Source organism: Bubalus kerabau, chromosome 3, assembly GCF_029407905.1.
Source record: "Bubalus kerabau isolate K-KA32 ecotype Philippines breed swamp buffalo chromosome 3, PCC_UOA_SB_1v2, whole genome shotgun sequence".
Lineage (NCBI taxonomy): Eukaryota > Metazoa > Chordata > Mammalia > Artiodactyla > Bovidae > Bubalus > Bubalus kerabau.
The window spans coordinates 17,175,108-17,194,886 of NC_073626.1; the positions used below are offsets into that span (position 1 = coordinate 17,175,108).

General features: G+C 38.9%; 1 non-coding gene and 1 pseudogene across 1 annotated transcript; one reads left to right on the top strand and one right to left on the bottom strand.

The window, feature by feature from the left end:
* The first annotated feature begins 3,859 nt into the window (after positions 1 to 3,859).
* On the top strand, positions 3,860 to 18,105 carry LOC129647436 (placental prolactin-related protein 3-like; annotated as a pseudogene).
* On the bottom strand, positions 10,839 to 10,947 carry LOC129648033 (U6 spliceosomal RNA). The gene has a single exon (XR_008712638.1). It is a non-coding gene; the product is annotated as a U6 spliceosomal RNA (small nuclear RNA).
* Positions 18,106 to 19,779: the final 1,674 nt, after the last annotated feature.

Here is a 19,779-nt window from a genome sequence, read left to right on the forward strand (position 1 = left end):
GTAAAAGCCATTTAAACAGGAATGAGGTGGTATATGTTGTACTTTTGATTTGCACTTCCCTTATAGTGATGCTGAGCGTCTTGTCATATACCTCTTGGGCAATCTGTATGTTTTACTTTGTGGGAAATTTGTCTATTTTGTAAAAAATAGCATGCATTTTGTATACTGTATTTGAATATATAAAACTCAGTTACCTATCCATACACCAAAACAATTTACAGAAACACAAATAATCCCATTTAGAATTGCATCAAAAAATAAAATACTTAGAAATATATTTAAGCAAGGTGTTGAAAGATCTATGTATAAAAACATTCAAGGCACTCATGAAGAAAAGTTTAAAAGACACAAAAGGAAACATATTTCATATTTATTGACTGGAAGAATTAACATTGTTAATACATCCATACTACCCATAGCTATCTACATATTCACTGCAGTCTCTTTCAAAATTCCAAGGCATTTTTGACAAAACAGAAAAAAAAATTCTACAACTCGTATAAAACTGTTGTTGTTGTTCAGTTGCCAGGTCATGTCTGTCTCTTTGTGACTCCACAGCCTGCAACAAGCCAGACTTCCCTGTCCCTTATCATCTCCTAGAATTTGCCCAAGTTCATGCCCTTTGAATTGGTGATGCCATCCAACCATCTCATCCTTTGTTACCCCTTTATATTCTGCCTTCAATCTATCCCAGCATCAGGGTTTTTTCCAATGAGTCAGCTATTCACATTAGGTGGCCAAAGTATTGGAGCTTCAGCTTCAGCATCAGTCCTTTAGAAGAGTGTTTGGGGTTGATTTCCTTTAAGGTTGACTGGTTTGATCTTCTTGGTGCCCAGGGACTCTCAAGAGTCTTCTACAGCACCACAGTTCGAAAACATCACTTTTTCAGCACTCTACCTTCTTTATTGTCTGTTCAGCTCTTACATGTGTACATGACTACTGGAAAGAGCATAGCCTTGACTATACAGACCTCTGTCGGCAAAGTGATGTCTTTGCTTTTAACAAACTGTCTAGGTTTGTCTTAGCTTTCCAGCCAAGAGGCAATCGTCTTCTAATTTCATGGCTGCAGTCACCATCCACAGTGACTTTAGAGCCCAGGAAGAGGAAATCTGTCACTGCTTCCACCTTTTCCCCTTCTATTTGCCATGTAAGTGATGGGACCAGATGCCATGATCTTAGCTTTTTTGATATTGAGTTTTAAGCCAGCTTTTTCACTCTCCTTTTTCACCCTCCTCAAGAGGCCATTTAGTTCCTCTTCACTTTCTGCCATTAGAGTTTTATCATTCACATATCTGAGGTTGTTGATATTTCTCCCAGCAATGTTGATTCCAGCCTTTAGGACTCATTGAGTCCAGCATTTCACATGACATAGTCTGCATATAAGTTAAATCAGCAGGGTGACAATATTCAGCCTTGAAGGACTCCTTCACTAATTTTGAACCAGTTTATTGTTCCTTGTCTGCTTCTAACTGTTGCTTTTTGAACTGCATACCAGTTTCTCAGAAGATGGGTAATGTTGATCTGGTATGCCCATCTCCTAAAGAATTTTCCACTTTGTTGTGATCCACACAGTTTGGTGAGGTCAATGAAGCAGAAGTTTTTCTGGAATTTCCCTGCTTTCTCTATGTTCCAGCAAATGTTGCCAATTTGATCTCTGGTTCCTCTGCCTTTTCTAAATGCAGCATGAACATCTGGAACTTCTGGGTTCACATAATACTGAAGCGTAGCCTGGAGGAATTGAGCATAACCTTAATAGCATGGGAGATGAGTGCAACTGTTCAGTGGCTTGAGCATTCTTTAGTACTGCCCTACTTGGGAATTGGAACTAGGATTGACCTCTTCCTGTCCTCTGGCCACTGCTGGCTTTTCCAAATTTTCTGACTTATTGCATGCTGCACTTTCATAGCATCATCTCTTAGGATTTTAAATAGCTCTGCTGGCATTCTATCACCTCCACTAGCTTTATGGGCAGCTGTGCTTCTTAAGACCCACTTGACTTCACATTCCAGATTGTCTGGCTCTGAGTGAGAAACTACACCATTGTGATTATCTGGGTCATTAAGATATTTTTTTGTATAGTTGTTCTGTGTACTTTTCCCATCTCTTCTTGGTCTATTCTGCTGTATTAAATCACAAAACACCAAAGAGTGAAAGTGATCTTGGGAAAGAAGAACAAATTTTGAGACTAGGGTTGCTGATTTCAAATTGTATTAGAAAGTTATAGTAATCAAAACAGAATGATTTGCTTCTGGCACAAAAATAGACACATAGATTAACAGAACAGAACAACAAAGCCAGAAAGAAATGCACACCCATATATTGTCAGTTAGCTTATGAAAAAGGAGACAAGAATATCCAGTGGGGAAAGGACAAGCTTTTCAAAAATGGCACTGGGAAAACTGGATAGTCCTATGAAAAAATGAAACTGTGCCCCTGTCTTTTACCATACACAAAAATCAACTAAAAAGGGATTAAAATGTTGAACAAAAGACTTTAAGTGATTAAATGCCTAGAAGAAGACATTGAGGTTATCTTCTTGCTATCGGTCTTTGCAATGAGTTTTTGGGTTTCATACCAAAAGCAAAGGCAACAACTGCCAAAACGAACAAGTGGGACCACATCAAACTCCAAACAAAGGAATGTCAACAAAATCAAATGGCAACTTACAGACTGACAGAAGATATTTCCAAATCATATATTTGATAAGGGCTTAATATCTGAAAATACATGAGACATACAACTCAAGAGCAAAAATGCCCAAATAATCCAAAATTTTAATGAAGCATAAGAAAAGGAACAGTTTCACTAAATCTGAAGATTAGACTGTAGATGAGAGACACAGCAAGGTTTTCTTTCTAGAACAGTAAAAGCCTGTGCCTTCTTGGCATTACTTTCTTCATCTCCACTCACTTGTTTGACAATTACAGTTCACAGTGTACATTCTCCAGTCAATACTAATCAACCCACAGTGAGCTATAATATGTACTAAGAACAGCCCCACTGGGTGGGGGTGGGGGGGGCGGAAATACCCTAATATTTGCATACTTACTAATGAGACATATCAAAAGGAAGGTAATTTCCAGAGTTTACCACTTCATAGTTTTCTATATTTCATTTAAAAACTGAGCCACCTAGTAAGGAAAATGAGTTAAGAGACCTCAATAATATATATATATATATATAAAATCAGTTTTAATGGGAGCATTAATGGATTATAATTTGGGAGTAATTTATTACTACTGTTATAACTGTAGTCCTTTTGATTCTCTACTGCATCAGGTTAATAATTTATTATAAATATTAATAGCAACATAGGGACACATACTACTAAAGTTATAGTGAATAGAGAAAGACATAGAATATATTAGGCTAGAAGTCAAAGTATGGGAAGTCAGCAATGATAGTAAAGTAAAGGGCAGTATTGCCTTGAGGAAGGAAGAAAGGTTCTCAAAGTTTCTTGAAACAGCAAGAACAAGCCAGTTGTGAGGAATTAGCTTAATTTGTAAACCAGAAGCCCTACCAGAAGAAATTTAAGTTCATAAAAACATTACGACGCTAAAACCCAAAATTTAGACAGAGAATAGGGTAGGGTAAGGTATAGACACATTCACAATTCTCCATTGCTTAGAGCATCAGGCAATCAAGGACCACCCTCACTGAAGTCTTTGTCTATTGCTCAACCTGCAGGTACCAGCATGGAGAAAGAGATAGCTCTGCTCCAGAGGCAGTTGAACCCTACTTTTATGGCCTCATGGCTTTAAGAAGCATTCCATTAAGCAGATTTCGGCCATCCCATCCCATTTAGCTGACTCCCCATGGTCAGCAGGCATCCTCACCCTGGGATAATTCTGCAGTCCCCATGGGTCCAGTTCCCAGTTTCCGTGGACACCAGGGACTTACAACCCTGTCCGAGGTATGAAAGGCTGCAGCATGGTTTGTCTATGTGGTTCTCACTCCATTTGGGCTGTCATAGATTTGTTAGTTCACTCCCCAACTGCTTCAAATGACTCTCCCGTCCCACTGGACGGCCATGGAGCAGAGATCTCTCCCCTGTGCTTCAGCTCCCTCATCCCCAGGTGCAGCCTGGTCTCATTTGCTCTGCTCCTTTTTCCCCTTCCTTCTTGTCCCTTCTTTCCTTTGTCCTACCAAGTTCTGTATGGATCCGGATGTTCCTTCTCAGTAGTCAGGGAGTCCTGCCAGTATTCACCTGGTGTTCTGTGAGAACTGCTGCGTCTTTAGACATTCTTGATGCATGGGTGGAGATGGTATATCCCACTTCCATATCCCCCTCCGTCATCTTGTCCACCCCGATTTATGCATGTATTAGAGATGAATTTCTCTTTCTGTTAAGTTGGAGAAGGCAATGGCACCCCAGTCCAGTACTCTTGCCTGGAAAATCCCAATGATGGAGGAGCCTGGTGGGCATGCAGTTCATGGGGTCGCTAAGAGTAGGACACTACTGAGAGACTTCACTTTCACTTTGATGCATTGGAGAAGGAAAAGGCAACCCACTCCAGTGTTCTTGCCTGGAGAATCCCAGGGATGGGGGACCTGGTGGGCTGCCGAATATGGGGTCGCACAGAGTCAGACACGACTGAAGCGACTTGGAGCAGCAGCAGCATTAGCAGCAGCACACACGTTTATCTTTGGCTTTTTGAGAAGAACACATGTAAGTTCCACTCTCTTCAGTTCAGTCATTCAGAGGTGTCCGACTCTTAGTGACCCCATGGGTTGTGGCAACAGGGGTTCCCTGTCCATAACCAATTCCCAGACCTTGATCAATTTCATGATTAGATCATGAAGCTCAAACTTAGATCCTCAGACCTTATTAATTTTTTATGCATGAAAATATGTAACTTTTAAAAAATCTCTCCCTATTTGCCCTACCCTCCAGTCTTGGGCAATCATTTTTCTAGTCTGAGTTCCATCATTTTTTTTTTTTTTGAAACTCCTTATAATTGAGATCATGTGGTATTTGTCTTTCTCTGACTTAGCTTATTTAGGGTAATGCCCTCCAGTTTCATCCATGTTGCCACAAATGGAAGGATTTCTTTCTTTTTCTAATGGATAAATAATATTTACCTATATATGTCACATCACATTGTTTTAATCCATTCACCTGTTGAAAGATTGTTTCTATAACAAGGCTACTGTGAATAATGCTGCAATGAACATGGGAATACAGATCTCTCTTTGAGGCAATGATTTCATTTCCATTGACTATATATCCAGAATTGGGATAATGGATCACATAACTGTTCTCTTTTAAATTTCTTAAGATCCTCCACAGTATTTTTCCATGGGAGTTGCACTGGTATACATCCCTACCAACAGTGCATAAGCACTCCTTTTCTCCACATCCTCAATAATATTTGTCATTTCTTATATTTTTGGTACTAGCCATTCAAACATGTATGAGATGATATCCCTTGTGTTTTGATTTGCATTTCCTTTGATTATTAGTGATGCTAAGCATCTTGTCATATACCTCTTGATCGTCTATATGTCTTATTTGTGGGAAAATGTCTATTCTTTAAAGAAGTAGCATACATTATGTTTACTATATTCCAATATACGAAACTCAGTTGCCTACCTATATATCAACAATATTATCAACTTTGATATTATATATCAACTGAACTGTTCAGTTCAGTTCAGTTCAGTTCAGTTCAGTCACTCAGTCATGTCTGACTCTTTGTGACCCCATGAATCGCAGCACCCTAGGCCTCCCTGTCCATCACCAACTCCCGGAGTTCACTCAGACTCAAGTCCATTGAGTTGGTGATGCCATCCAACCATCTCATCCTCTGTCGTCCCCTTCTCCTCCTGCCTCCAATCCCTCCATCATCAGGGTCTTTTCCAATGAGTCAACTCTTCGCATGAGGTGGCCAAAGTACTGGAGTTTCAGCTTTAGCATCAGTCCTTCCAAAGAACACCCAGGACTGATCTCCTTTAGAATGGTCTGGTTGGATCTCCTTACAGTCCAAGGGATTCTCATGAGTCTTCTCCAACACCACAGTTCAAAAAGCATCAATTCTTCTGTGCTCAGCTTTCTTCACAGTCCAACTCTCACATCCATACATGACTACTGGAAAAACCATACCCTTGACTAGACAGACCTTTGTTGGCAAAGTAAGGTCTCTGCTTTTGAATATGCTATCTAGGTTGGTCATAACTTTCCTTACAAGGAGTAGGTGTCTTTTAATTTCATGGATGCAATCACCATCTGCAGTGATTTTGGAGCCCCCCAAAATAAAGTCTTAGACTGTTTCCACTGTTTCCCCATCTATTTTCCATGAAGTAATGGGACCAGATGCCATGATCTTCGTTTTCTGAATGTTGAGTTTTAAGCCAACTTTTTAACTCTTCTCTTTCACTTTTATCAAGAGGACTTTTAGTTCCTCTTCTGTTTCTGCCATAAGGGTGTTGTCATATGCATATCTGAGGTTACTGATATTTATCCTGGCAATCTTGAATCCAGCTTGTGCTTCTTCCAGCCCAACATTTCTCATGATGTACTCTGCATATAAATTAAATAAGCAGGGTAACAATATAGAGACTTGAAATAATCCTTTTCCTATTTGGAACCAGTCTGTTGTTCCATGTCTAGTTCTAATTGTTGCTTCCTGACCTGCATATAGGTTTCTCAAGAGGCAGGTGAGGTGGTCTGGTATTCCTATCTCTTTCAGAATTTTCCACAGTTTATTGTGATCCACACAGTCAAAGCCTTTGGCATAGTCAATAAAGCAGAAATAGATGTTTTTCTGGAACTCTCTTGCTTTTTCCATGATCCAGCGGATGTTGGCAATTTGATCTCTGGTTCCTCTACCTTTTCTAAAACCAACTTGAACATCTGGAAGTTCATGGTTCAGGTATTGCTAAAGCCTGGCTTGGAGAACTTTGAGCATTAATTTACTAGCGTGTGAGATGAGTGCAATTGTGTGGTAGTTTAAGCATTCTTTGGCATTGCCTTTCTTTGGGATTGGAATGAAAACTGACCTTTTCCAGTCCTGTGGCCACTGCTGAGTTTTACAGACTTGCTGGCATATTGAGTGCAACACTTTCACGGCATCATCTTCTAGGATTTGAAATAGCTCAACTGGAATTCCGTCACCTCCTCTAGCTTTGTTTGTAGTGATGCTTTCTAAGGCCCACTTGACTTCCAGGATGTCTGGCTCTAGCTGAGTGATCACACTATCATGATTATCTGGGTCATGAAGTTCTTTTTTGTACAGTTCTTCTATGTATTCTTGCCACCTCTTCTTAATATCTTCTGCTTCTGTTAGGTCCATACCATTTCTGTCCTTTATTGAGCCCATCTTTGCATGAAATGTTCCCTTGGTATCTCTAATTTTCTTGAAGAGATTTCTAGTCTTTCCCATTCTGTTGCTTTCCTCTATTTCTTTGCATTGCTTGCTGAGGAAGGCTTTCTTATCTCTCCTTTCTATTCTTTGGAACTCTGCATTCAGATGCTTATATCTTTCCTTTTCTCCTTTGTTTTATGCTTCTTTTTTCTTCACAGCTATTTGTAAGGCCTCCCCAGACAGTCATTTTGCTTTTTTGCATTTCTTTTCCATGGGGATGGTCTTGATTCCTGTCTCCTGTACAATGTCACAAATCTCCGTCCATAGTTCATCAGGCATTCTATCTGTCAGATCTAGTCCCTTAAATCTATTTCTCACTTCCACTGTATAATCATAAGGAATTAACTATTAGAAAGTGGAATAAAGAAAACAATCCCATTTACTATTGCATCAAAAAAAAGATAAAAGACTTAGAAATAAACTTAAGCAAGGTGTTGAAAGATTTTATGCAAAACCTTTAAGACATTGATAAGAGAAATTTAAAAAGAGTCAAAGATATGTAAAGTTAGGTTGTCTATTCAAAGTGTTTCTTGAGGTAGGATTTCTATTACTATAAACTTCTTTCTTAGAACTGCTTTTATTACATCCTATAGGTTTTAGATCATCATGTTTTCATTGTCCTTTGTTCTAGGAATGTTCTGATTTCCCTTATTTCTTCAGTAACTTGTTTATTATTTAGAAATGTGTTGTTTAATCTCCATGTGTTTGTTTTGTTTAAATTTTTTTTCCCTACAAATGATATCTAGTTCACAGTGTTGTGGTCAGAGAAAATGCTTGATATTATTTCAATTTCCTTAAATTTACTGAGGAAATTATCTAGGGAAATTATTTAAATTTCCTTAAATTTTGATTTGTGATCCAAGACGAGGAAAATGTTTCATGTGCACTTGAGAATAAAGTGTATTCTTCTGCATGTGAATGGAATGTGCTGAGATATCAATTAGGTTTGTTTGCTCTAATATTTCCTTTCAGGAAATATCCTTTTCCTTATTAACTTTCTGTTCTGTTGATCTGTCCACTGGTATAGGTGCGGTGTTAACATGCCTACTATTTTTGTGTTAGGGTCAATTTCTCCTTTTTTGTCAGTTAGTGTTTACCTTATGTATTGAGGTGTTCTTATGTTGGGTACATAAATAGTTAAAATTGTTATGTCTTTTCTTGGACTGATCCCTTGATCATTTGATCATTCTTTACTTCTTATAATAGTTTTGATTTTAAGGTCTATTTTTTCTGATATGAGAATTTCCAATCCAGCTTGATTTCCATTTGCATGGAATATCTTTTACCATCCTCTCACTTTCAGTCTGTATGTATCTCTAGGCCTGAAGAGGGTCTCTTGTAGACAGCATATATATGGGTCTTGTTTTTGTATCCACTCAGCCAGTCTGTGTCTTTTGGTAAGAATGGCAGAAGATAATAGTGAATAAAACAACTGATAAAAGATTGCTTTCCAAAATACAAGCAGCTCAAACAACTCAGTCATGAAAAGCAAAGGCAAGAACTGCAAAAATAAACTAGTGAGACCACATCAAACTCAAAACCTTCTGCATAGTAAAAGAAGCCATCAATAAAATGAAATGACAACCTATGGAATGAAAAAAAGATATTTTCAAATCACATATTTGGTAATTGCTCCATATCCAAGTACATATAAGAGACTCATGCAACTCAGTAGGAAAAGAAATCAAACAACCCAAATTATTAAATGGGCAAAGGAAGAGTAAGTGTTTTTAAAAATCTGAAGAGTAGACTGTAGATGACAGACACTGTAAGTTTTTCCTTCCAAAACAGAAGCCTGTGTCTTCCTGGCATTGCTTTCTTTATCTCCAATCACCTGTTTTGTGATTGCAGTTCTCAGTACACATCCTTCACTCAATAGCAATTACCCTGCACTGAGCTATATGTGTTAAGAATACCCTACTAACTGTAAAAAACTAATGATCACATACTTAATCTTGAGGCATCTAAAATCCAAGGTAATTTTTAGGATTTTCCACTCCATTGTTTTCTACATTCTATTTCAAAATTGAAACAACTAGTAAGGAAAAATGAGTAGGAGACCTCAACAATACATGATTAGAAAGTCATTTAAAACTGAGAGAATTACTGGATTATAATTTAGGGGATGTATTATTACTAACACTATTGTAATTTTATTCCTTTTACTTCTCAGGCAAACTAGGTTGATATTTATTTAAAATATTAATACTAACATAGAGACACATAGTACTCAAGTTACAGTAGATTGAGAAAGACAAAGCTTATGAGGCAGGAAGTGAAATCACAGAAAATCAGCAATGGTATCAAAACAAGGGTAGTATTGCCTAGAAAGAAAGCAGAGTTCTCTAATTTTTTGGAGACAACATGAACAAGCCTGATGTGTGTGAACTAGCTTAAGCTGTGTACCAGAAACTGCACCAGAAGGAAAATGAAGTTCATAAAATATGCTGATGCTAAACGCCAAAATCCAGGCAGTAAGAAAATAGGGTAGGGTTTATGTAGATACTGAAAACTACTTAGAAAGGTAGACATGGAAGCAAATACACTAATAAGCATCAGAAAGATCAAAGCACAAAAGGGTCTGAAAAATAAATTGTAAAGAGACTTAGTAGTCTGATAAAAAAAAATAAGGGAATCACATTATAAAAACAAAATATAAAGACTTGTGCACATGATAGAACCAGAGAATGCTCAGGAGAGAAAATTTCAGCCTTACTGGACCAGCAAACAGAAGCCTCCTGCATCAGGAACAAAAACCCTGAGCAGGACTGTACGCTTCTGGGAACAGCCTCAGTTTCAAAGTTTGGGCACTATATCACCTAAAAGCGAATGCAGACAAGGATTATAGCTTGCTATGACACTGAATCACAGACAATAGTGTTTGTTAGTTTACTTTTCTCATTCAACTATAAAGTTAATGAATCACTGCTGCTGCTGCTGCTAAGTCGCTTCCGTCGTGTCTGACTCTGTGCGATCCCATAGACGGCAGCCCACCAGGCTTCCCCGTCCCTGGGATTCTCCAGGCAAGAACACTGGAGTGGGTTGCCATTTCCTTCTCCAATGCATGAAAGTGAAAAGTGAAAGTGAAGATGCTCAATTGTGTCCGACTGTAGCAACCCCATGGACTGCAGCCTACCAGGCTTCTCCGTCCATTGGATTTTCCAGGCAAAAGTACTCGAGTGGGGTGCCATTGCCTTCTCTGAATGAATCACTAACCAATGATAATTGACAGCATCAGTTTCCAGTCAGATCTTCTTTAGTCATACGTTGGATATCTAAACCTGTTATATGATCCCCAATAACAGTTTTAATAATTAAATTTATTGATGTTTAATTGAAGGGTAATTGCTTTACAATACTATAGTGCCTTTGGCCAAACATCAACATGAATCAGCCATAGGTATACCTATGTCCCCCTGCTCTTGAACCTCCTTCACACCTTCCTTCCCACCCCACCCCTCGAAGTTATTACAGAAAAATATGGAAGGCTTCGCAAATTTGTGTGTCATCCTTGGGCAGGGGCCATGCTAATTTTCTAGGTATTATTGCAATTTTTTAATATATGTGCTACCAAAGCAAACATATGAATAATAATTTAACAGAAAAAAAAATCATATAGTTAGTCATCTACCAACATATTTACCTCCTCTTATAAAATCGAATTTTATAATGTGCAAGTTCCGTGATGGAATTAAGCATATATTTATGCATAGCACATGTATACATACACAGAAATATATGCACACAAATACGTCTATGTTATACAAGCCATTATTCTCCTTGCCTGTCGCAATAAGCTCTCTAGTTGATGACAGAGATAGTCCCAAATTTCTCCAACTTATATGTCTTCTTTTTGAGAACCACTTCTTTTATTTTCATCACCTAATTTTAAATAACCATTTTATTCTTAAATACTATGCCCCTTTAAACTAAATAAGAACAGAGAAAACCTAGTAAATGCTGATATCTTATCCTTAATTAAATTACCACTCTTCTGGGAAGTTGGAAAAAGAATCGTGCTCATATGTCATTCAGGAGGATAAAATCTCTATTTTATCAGTTCTCTTGTCCAAACTCAATTCTTGCTCACTTTAGTCTTTAATTCTGCTTACTTACAAAGGATGGACAGGAAAAGTAATATTAAAATCATGCATGCAAGAGTCTATGATTTTAAGCTTCTGTTGGCCAAAGGTAGGGTGAAGAATTATTTCTGAAATATTATAATACATCACGGAAGCATACAAAGTCTAGTTCTCCTATCAAAGAGATGTTTGGAGATGGTTCAAAAACTAAGCTCTATGGGTTGTCAGGATGTACTCCACATCAGACAGATAAACTTTGTCCCTAAAAAGTCCAAGTCAGGAAAGGGCAGGCCTTGTTTGCAGAGCCAATGACGTTGTCTTGGGTGCTGACCAGGTAATATTCTTGTATTACCATTTGTAGGGATATTTGCTATTTTCTTGAAGAAACAAATGTAATGAGAAGATTAAAGATGCATAAAAGTAGAAGAGCTGTCAAGGTGCCTAGAAGAAAGGCTAGCCAGTTGTCAAAGACTTTAACAGTGAGTGTTTTATAGACAGAGCAGAACAAGTGGATAAAAACCAATGTTCTAGGGTCACTGCTGTTTTGCAGTCAAAGACAAAGTATTTTTCTCTTTAAGCAGAGTCATCACAGCTCCTGATGTGGTCCTGGTTACACACATGCAGACCGAGGGCCACAGGCACGTGTGATGTGACATCAGGAAGTGAACACATGAGTGTACTGGTGCCCAGTCACCTGCATCTGCTAATAATGGGACCTGGGGAAAATTACTTGCCCTGTCCAAGTCATTGCATCTTCATTAACATAACTTGATGATCATAGTGAAAATTAAGGCTATCTCACAGGGCTCCTGTGAAACACAAATTTTAAGATGTTTTAAAGCTTTTGGGAAAGTATCAAAGACATGCATGGGGTTATGAAGGTGAGTGAGCAGATCCAAGGTACAGTATCCTTTTTCTCTTAGTATTCTCTTTGTACTCAATAGTAGTGATCAGTCAGTCATGTGTTTACTCTTACCCCAGCGTGATGGTAAACCACACAGATCAACTGGACTTTTCTTGTCATTTCAGTGTCTAAAATTCAAGCATTAGTCAATGTAGAGTGAAAAAATTACAAACCCCTAGAGGGCCTCACTGCCAGAGTCTGCAGAGTCCGAACACTAAACGGTCTTAAAAAAATGGCCTAGACACTTTGGCTCAGAATTAAATGCCAAATGTTTGCAGAGCACTGAAGTACTTCTGGGAGCAATTCAAAATTACAGGGAGTAACCTACTTCTCCAACTCTCTCTCTGTGCAAATATCATCATCCATCTAAATTTACACAGAAGGCGCTGCTTCTTTCCCACCCCAGCTACTACAGCACCAACTCCTGCTCAGAGTGACAGGGAAAGAGGCTTCCCTCCACAGGATGGATTTGATAACCTCAGGTGACTAGATCATCTCAGAATGGCTCATGTTTTTATTTTAGCAAGGTCCTGCCTGCTCCATTTGCTGGTCATGTCTAATCTGTTCCTGTGCCAAGGCAAATTATGCCCGATCTGCTGTCCTGACGTGTTTGACTTCCCCCTGGATTCCCTTACAGACCTGTTTATCGATGCTGCCAGGCTGTCCCACGACATCCATAACCATTCCATCATAATGTTCAATGAGTTTGTAAGTACTGTGGTGGTGGTTAGTTGCTAAGTCGTGTCCGACTCTTGCGACCCCATGGACTGTAGCCCACCAGGCTCCCAGAAGGTACCTTCGCATAAGTGACTGGGCTATACTATACTTTAAACAAGAAGGCTGCTTCAGCCAAATTTCAAATAGCAGAGTCTCTAGGTCAAAGAAGCCATCAGCTCATAAGATGTGAAAATCAAAGAAAGGATCAGTTTTGTGAACCCTCAAAGATTTCTAAGAAGTACAATAACTTTTTCAATTTCCATTCATTCATTTTCTTTTGTAAATTTTCAAAGTAAATTATTTTGTATTTATCAGCCAAGAATGCCATAAAAGAACACAATAGACTCAGTGGAATCAACAACAGAAATTTTTTTCCTTACAGTTCTGGGAGCTAGAAGTCCCAGATCAGGGCGCCAGGAAGGTGAGGTTCTGGTAAGAATTCTTTCCTCCCAGGTTGGATTCTCCGTGCATCCTCACACAGGGTGGGGGGTGGGGAAGAGAGAGAGAGAGGAAAAGACACAGAGACACAGAGAAAATTCTCTGGTGTTTCACTTCATGAAGACACTAAACCTATTGGATGAGTGTTCCACCCTAAGGGCTGATCTAACCTTACTGGGCTTCCCTGGTGGCTCAGATGGTAAAGAATCTGCCCTCAGTGTGAGAGACCTGGGTTCTATCCCTGGGTCTGGAAGATTCCCTGGAGAAGGGAACGGCAAGCCACTCCAGTATTCTTGCCTGAGCAATCCCATGGAGAGAGGAGTCTGATGGGCTATAGTCCATGGGGTCCCAAAAAGTCGGAACCCTTTTCAAAACACAGTACTTTAGCAGTTAGGGCTCTAACACATGAATTTGAAGAGCACACATTCAGTCCACAATACTACCTGACACAAAGCACTTTCAGGTGGGACTGGGGAAAGGAAGCGTGTTAATTTTCTGGTCCTTCAGTGTCTCTCTGGGCTTTCTTCTCCAGGCTCAGAGTAAATAGCCAATAAATGAGAACTGCTCTGCAGTGAACTGGGTGGATGAAACATGTTAAACAAAGCTGAATCCTGGTCACAGAAACAAATACTTTGTAGTTTTTTTAATGCTACAAATTATTGTTTTAAGATTTGCAGCAAATAGCTTTAAAGCTCCAGTAGAAGGGGAGTTTACAATTGGAAACAATTATTCTCTTCTGAGGAAGGTATTTGAAAGTTATGTGTTAATTCTTTTAGGTCAATCAAGGAGCACACAGTAGAGCAGACAGCTAATAAAACGTGGTGCTAAAGGTTTCTATTAAATTTACGTAGTTCTTTTTACTCACTGTTTTTGCTTCATCCTCCATTTTGACTGTCCATTTTTTTTCCAACTCTTCCAAGTAACCTCTTGAAATGTTCAAACTTTCGCTAAAGATTAGTTTTTCTCTATCAATGTGTTAGCTAGATTTTTCTACTCTTATTATTCTCAGTCCATTGCTTAGTATTTCCTATAACTTAATGCCATGTTTTTCTGCCGTACCATTTTGTCACCATAAACAACATTGTATTTTGTACCTGGGATGAACACTAAGGTTTTTGGTGTTCAGATTCAGAGATAAGTCAAAGTCATAACTCTATAAGTCCTTATAAGGCAATATATTGTCTCTAACCTACAGTTAACAAGAGATTAAATTGTTAAATACAGGTGCATGCATGCATTCTAAGTCACTTCAGTTGTGTTCAACTCTTTGCAACCCTACTGACTGTAGCCCAACAGGCTCATCTGTCCATAGCATTCGCCAGGCAAGAATACTGGAGTATGCTAATATACCCTCTTGCAAGGGATGCTCCTCACCTAGGGATCAAACCTGAGTCTTCTTATATCTCCTGCATTGGCAGAAATGTTCTTTACCACTAACGTCACCTGGGAAGCACCAAGTATTGGTACAAAAGTATTATATTTGGTTCAAATACTAAAAAATAAAAAAAAAAAACAGATAATAAAATAGAGAAGGGAAAAGGTTGAACTTAGAAAAGTTAGGTGTAAAATAATTTTTGTAGAGACAATGTATAGAAAAAGTAGGAAAAGAATGACTTTCAAATTTTGTGATGCCCCCCACGCCCTGTCAAAAAAATTACACATCTATCACACATGTTAATGTTCTGGTAATGGGTTCATCTACTGAATACCCCAAAACCATAACTAATCGCCTGATCACTTTCAGGATGAAAAATATGCCCAGGGAAAACAGTACTATATCAATGCCACCAAAAGCTCCTATACCAAGTCCCTCTATACTCCCGAAGAAAGAGAAAAAGCCCAACAGATGAACGTGAGTCTTTCACCTGGGTTTTTCACCAGATCAAATGAGACAGTAAATAGCTTACCAGGCTTCAGATTATTAGAGGTAATGGTAACTGTACATGCAGACAAAGGTGGAGGAATGGTAAGCAATTGAAAAGAAATTATATTATGCAGTTGATGAAGCATGAGAGAAATCAAGGGATGACTAAAGATCTGTAGTAACAACATAAATAACAGATCTATAAATTGTCCATGTAGACAACTTTAGTTCAACCAATGCATTAGACACAGGATTGCAGCTATTATACTGTACAAAAACAGGAAATGAATGTGAAAAATATAAGTAAAATATAAGATTGCAAAATTCATGAATATGTAAGAAATACACCCCAGTTTTGAGTACTCCCTGTTACTAGTGACTCGTACTTGGGAATCCTATACTGCACCACCCGAGCCACCATGTCTGCCTTTCAAGGCTCTCCTGATTCTGCTTCTACTTCTCTGACACCTCCTACATTCGTCATTCTCGATGACTCTTCTGTCACCTTTTAGACTTAATTTGTAAGTCTTCCCCACAATGGCCGATCTAACATTGCTTTGCTTTTCATGGCTGCAACAATTGCCTCTGTTCTGAGAAGAACACAGTTTACATATCAAGCCTCAGTCATTTATGGCAGCTACAAGTTTTCATCATTATGATATCTCCTTTCTGATTACCTGCATTATTCTTCATCCTAACATTATTTAAAATATATTCACATGCACCCCCCCTTAAAATACTATCTTCTCTCTCTACAACTTTCTTAATGATACCAGCATTCTTTTCCTCTGTTAAGCTCGTTAATAATGAGGATGATCAAGTAAAGGAAAAAGGTCAAAGAAGAAGAGGAGGAAGGATTTTTCAATAAGCTTAAATTTAAAATTTATTGAAGGTTACTACATGGCCATACATTTTACTCAGCACTTAATGTGCATTACTATATTTAATCCTACTCAGTTTTCTGTTCTTTATCAGTAAAACAGTTCATGGCTGTAAAGAAATCAAGCATATGAGCTAAAGATCTTCGGCCCCCAGGATTTTCATGCTCAATTCTGCTAGTAGTAGTGAACTAGGGGGGGGAACCCTCCATTGTGAATCCCACTGATGCTGTTACTAAAGACAACGCTGTGCCATTTTCTGCCTGGACACATGTCAACAAACAGACTGCTCTGATGTCAGCAGGGGGCTGGAGTTGGGATCAGCTGAGGAGAGAAGCCTGTTTAGGAATGTCATGTCTTTTCACTGTCTCTTTGATGTAATATCATAAAACAATTACCAATCAAAAATCAATACAAGTGACTCATCTGATTCATTAATACGAACGAATCACTGGGTGACACTGATGTGGGCACAGGTGGAATCCCTCTTTCCTGGGTCAGGCCCTGCAGCACATACTGACTTGTGTAAATGCTAAGATTCTCTCACGCAAATATACAAACACAAAAGAACTCACTGAGTGGTGGTAGAATTTCAGAGGAAAAAGAAAATTCTTCATGTTATGAATTAGAATGCATCAGAAGAATTAGTTCCTAAAATAACCTATATTTTTGATGATTCTGTGAAGTGTGAACTTATAGCTTACATTTTATATTTTTGCAACTTTTACTACCTTCAAAAATCTCTGGATACACATAGGAATAACCAAACATTCTTTAGGTCAGCTTCTCTGAGCAAAGATTACATGTTACCAAAACCACTGAATTATGATTATTTTAATGAGACTGTTTCTTATGGTTGCTTAGAATGAAGACCTTAGTAAGTGGATACTCATGTTACTGTACTCCTGGCATAGACCTCTGTATCATCTAGTCATGATACTGCGGAATATGAAAGAAGTCTCAGATGCTATCCTATCAAGTGCCAGAGAGAATGTGAAAAAAATACAAGAACTTCAAGCATTCATAGAGAGGCATACCAGCCAGGTCAGCATCCTGCAGAGAGATTTCTTGCTTTGTTCAGGAATGAAAGAGGTGCCCTCTGTAATGCGTAAGGAGTTTGGAATTATCTCATTTTGTAAGTAAAAGATTCATGACTTCTATATTCTAGACTGCTACTACATAAAGCAGGAACCTAGACATTCATAGTGCTAGATTCTACTGTAAAGGAATCAGAATTTCACTGCAATTTTTGACATGAGCAGCCTTCCCTGCATTGCACACAATTCCATCAAAAGCTTGCCTCTTCCTGGGCACAGGTAGTTGAAATATTTTCAAGAGTAAGAGAACTAGAAAACAAAAATTCCAAGATCAGCATTTTCTTCAAGTATCACAGGATATTTGCTATTGTAGTTCCACTTGTCTTCTTTCTCTGTTCTCCTCACATCAAAGGATGAGAGTGCGAAGGAAGAAAAGAGAAAGTTAAACTTGAGTTATGTTTCTACATTTTAGATTCCTAATAGTTTTCTCATAGGCTGGCTTCAAAATCCATATCTAGAGAGTTTTATATTGGTATGTTGTCCCCAAATCTTAATTTGATAATTAGAAGCATAAAAGGTAAGCAAATCCTACTAAAACACATAAGAAGTCATTATCTTTTGGGTATTCAGATAATTTTTCCAGTAAGGTGGAAGATGTACAAGGCTCACATTTACTGGTCAGACTCCCATTCCTGATGTCCAGAGATGAAGATGTGTGTCATTCTGCATTTGATAATCTGTTCAAATGCCTGAGCAGGGATTCACGTACACTTGACATGTACACTAAGATCCTGGAGTGTCAAATCTGCAAAACGTGCTAAGTCCACATCCATCCCATCCAGCTCTGAGGTGGTCATAATGATCTATCCCATAGCAAGCTTCTTTGAAATTTACAGCTTTTTAATGCATGCTCTGTGAAATGGGTCTCCTCTTAAAAAAATAAACACAGACTCTGTAGAGATGTCAAAAGCTAAAAGGGAAATTTGTTAACATTTCTTATCTTAATTTAATAGAAAATCAAAAGAAAATCCACACCTACAATTGAGAGAATGAAACTCCGATTAAAATTAGTCACAAATAGCAGAAGCTGGCATTACAAAGAAGACCATAAAAAGATTCCGTAAGAATCACGGCCAATTATTGGGTCACAGTATTAGAATCAATGAATTAGATAATTGTTCATGGTTCTGGTCATGCTACCAAGAAGACTGAATTCTCAGGATTCTTTATGAAAGCCAGCCACGACTTTCAGCCAACTAGCACAGTGTTACACCTGACAAGATAAGTGCTTTGCACTTTTGTGTAAATAGCATGAGTTTTACTGAACTGTCTAAAGATTGTTAGGATGCTGTCTTAGTCCTTCTGGGTTGCTATAACAAAATATCACAGGCTTAAAAACAATGCAAATGGATTTCCACAGCATGGTCATGCAGGGTCCATTCTGGTCACACACTTCTTACTGTATCCTCATACGGGGGTGAGCTCAGGAGCTCTGTGCGTCTCTTATACATAAAAGCACTCATCTCATTGAGGAGGCTCCATCCTTATAACTCCATCACCTCACAAAGGCCCCACCTAGGGTTACCAAAATCATGAGGATCAGGATTTCATCATATGAAATTTCTGGGGACACAAGGCTGAGACCATAGCAGATACAAATGTGTCTCCATCCTCCTCCAGTGGCTGTTGTCACCCACACTCCACTGCATCCTCATTTCCTGCATCACCTTGCAGCCATTCCATACATTCTATCACTCTAGGTTTGACAAGTCCAGGTCAGTCAAGTGTCAGCTCCATCTCATATTCAGCCTATTCAATGTTTCCCTCTCCCCTGCTGAGGCCCAGGGAACCTACCGGGAAATGTAGATGTCTCCATTTTTGCAAGGTTCCTTCTCTCTCCCTCTCTGGATCTTCATTCCTTGGGCCATGTTGGAACAAGGTAGATGGTAACGGATGGGAAAGTTCTGACATCACTGACTTACATGGTGCTGTTGTAGCCTCCTCTTGGTGCAGGTGGACTGATTAGAAATTACCCCTGACTGACAAGTGTTTCCCTTGAGGGGTATCTTGGTGATTTTCCAGGACATTCACAAGTTGGGGGTCCCCAACTTCATAGTTTCCTTTTTAATCAGGGGAAATGTTCTGGAACCACAGCTCCCCACCTGCAGTAGTCACCACAGCCTCTCTGTTTCCCTCACTCTGCAAGCACCATCTGGAGAAAATTAAGCAGCCCATAGTCAGCTGCCTACTAGCTGACCCACAGGAACCCCATGTATCATAAACACTCTGAACAATTGAATGGCAGATATACTGGTGTCCATCTGTCTACTGCCTGGGGCCTCTGGACAATTGTCCAACTGGTCACATAGACACCAAGTAGATAAGAAAGCCAGATTTAAAACACATTTATCTGAGAAGTGAGATGCCATTCTCTCTTCCTTTTAGAGTAGCTATCCTTGTCAGTAATTATATGGCCTTACAATCATGCTCTAGGT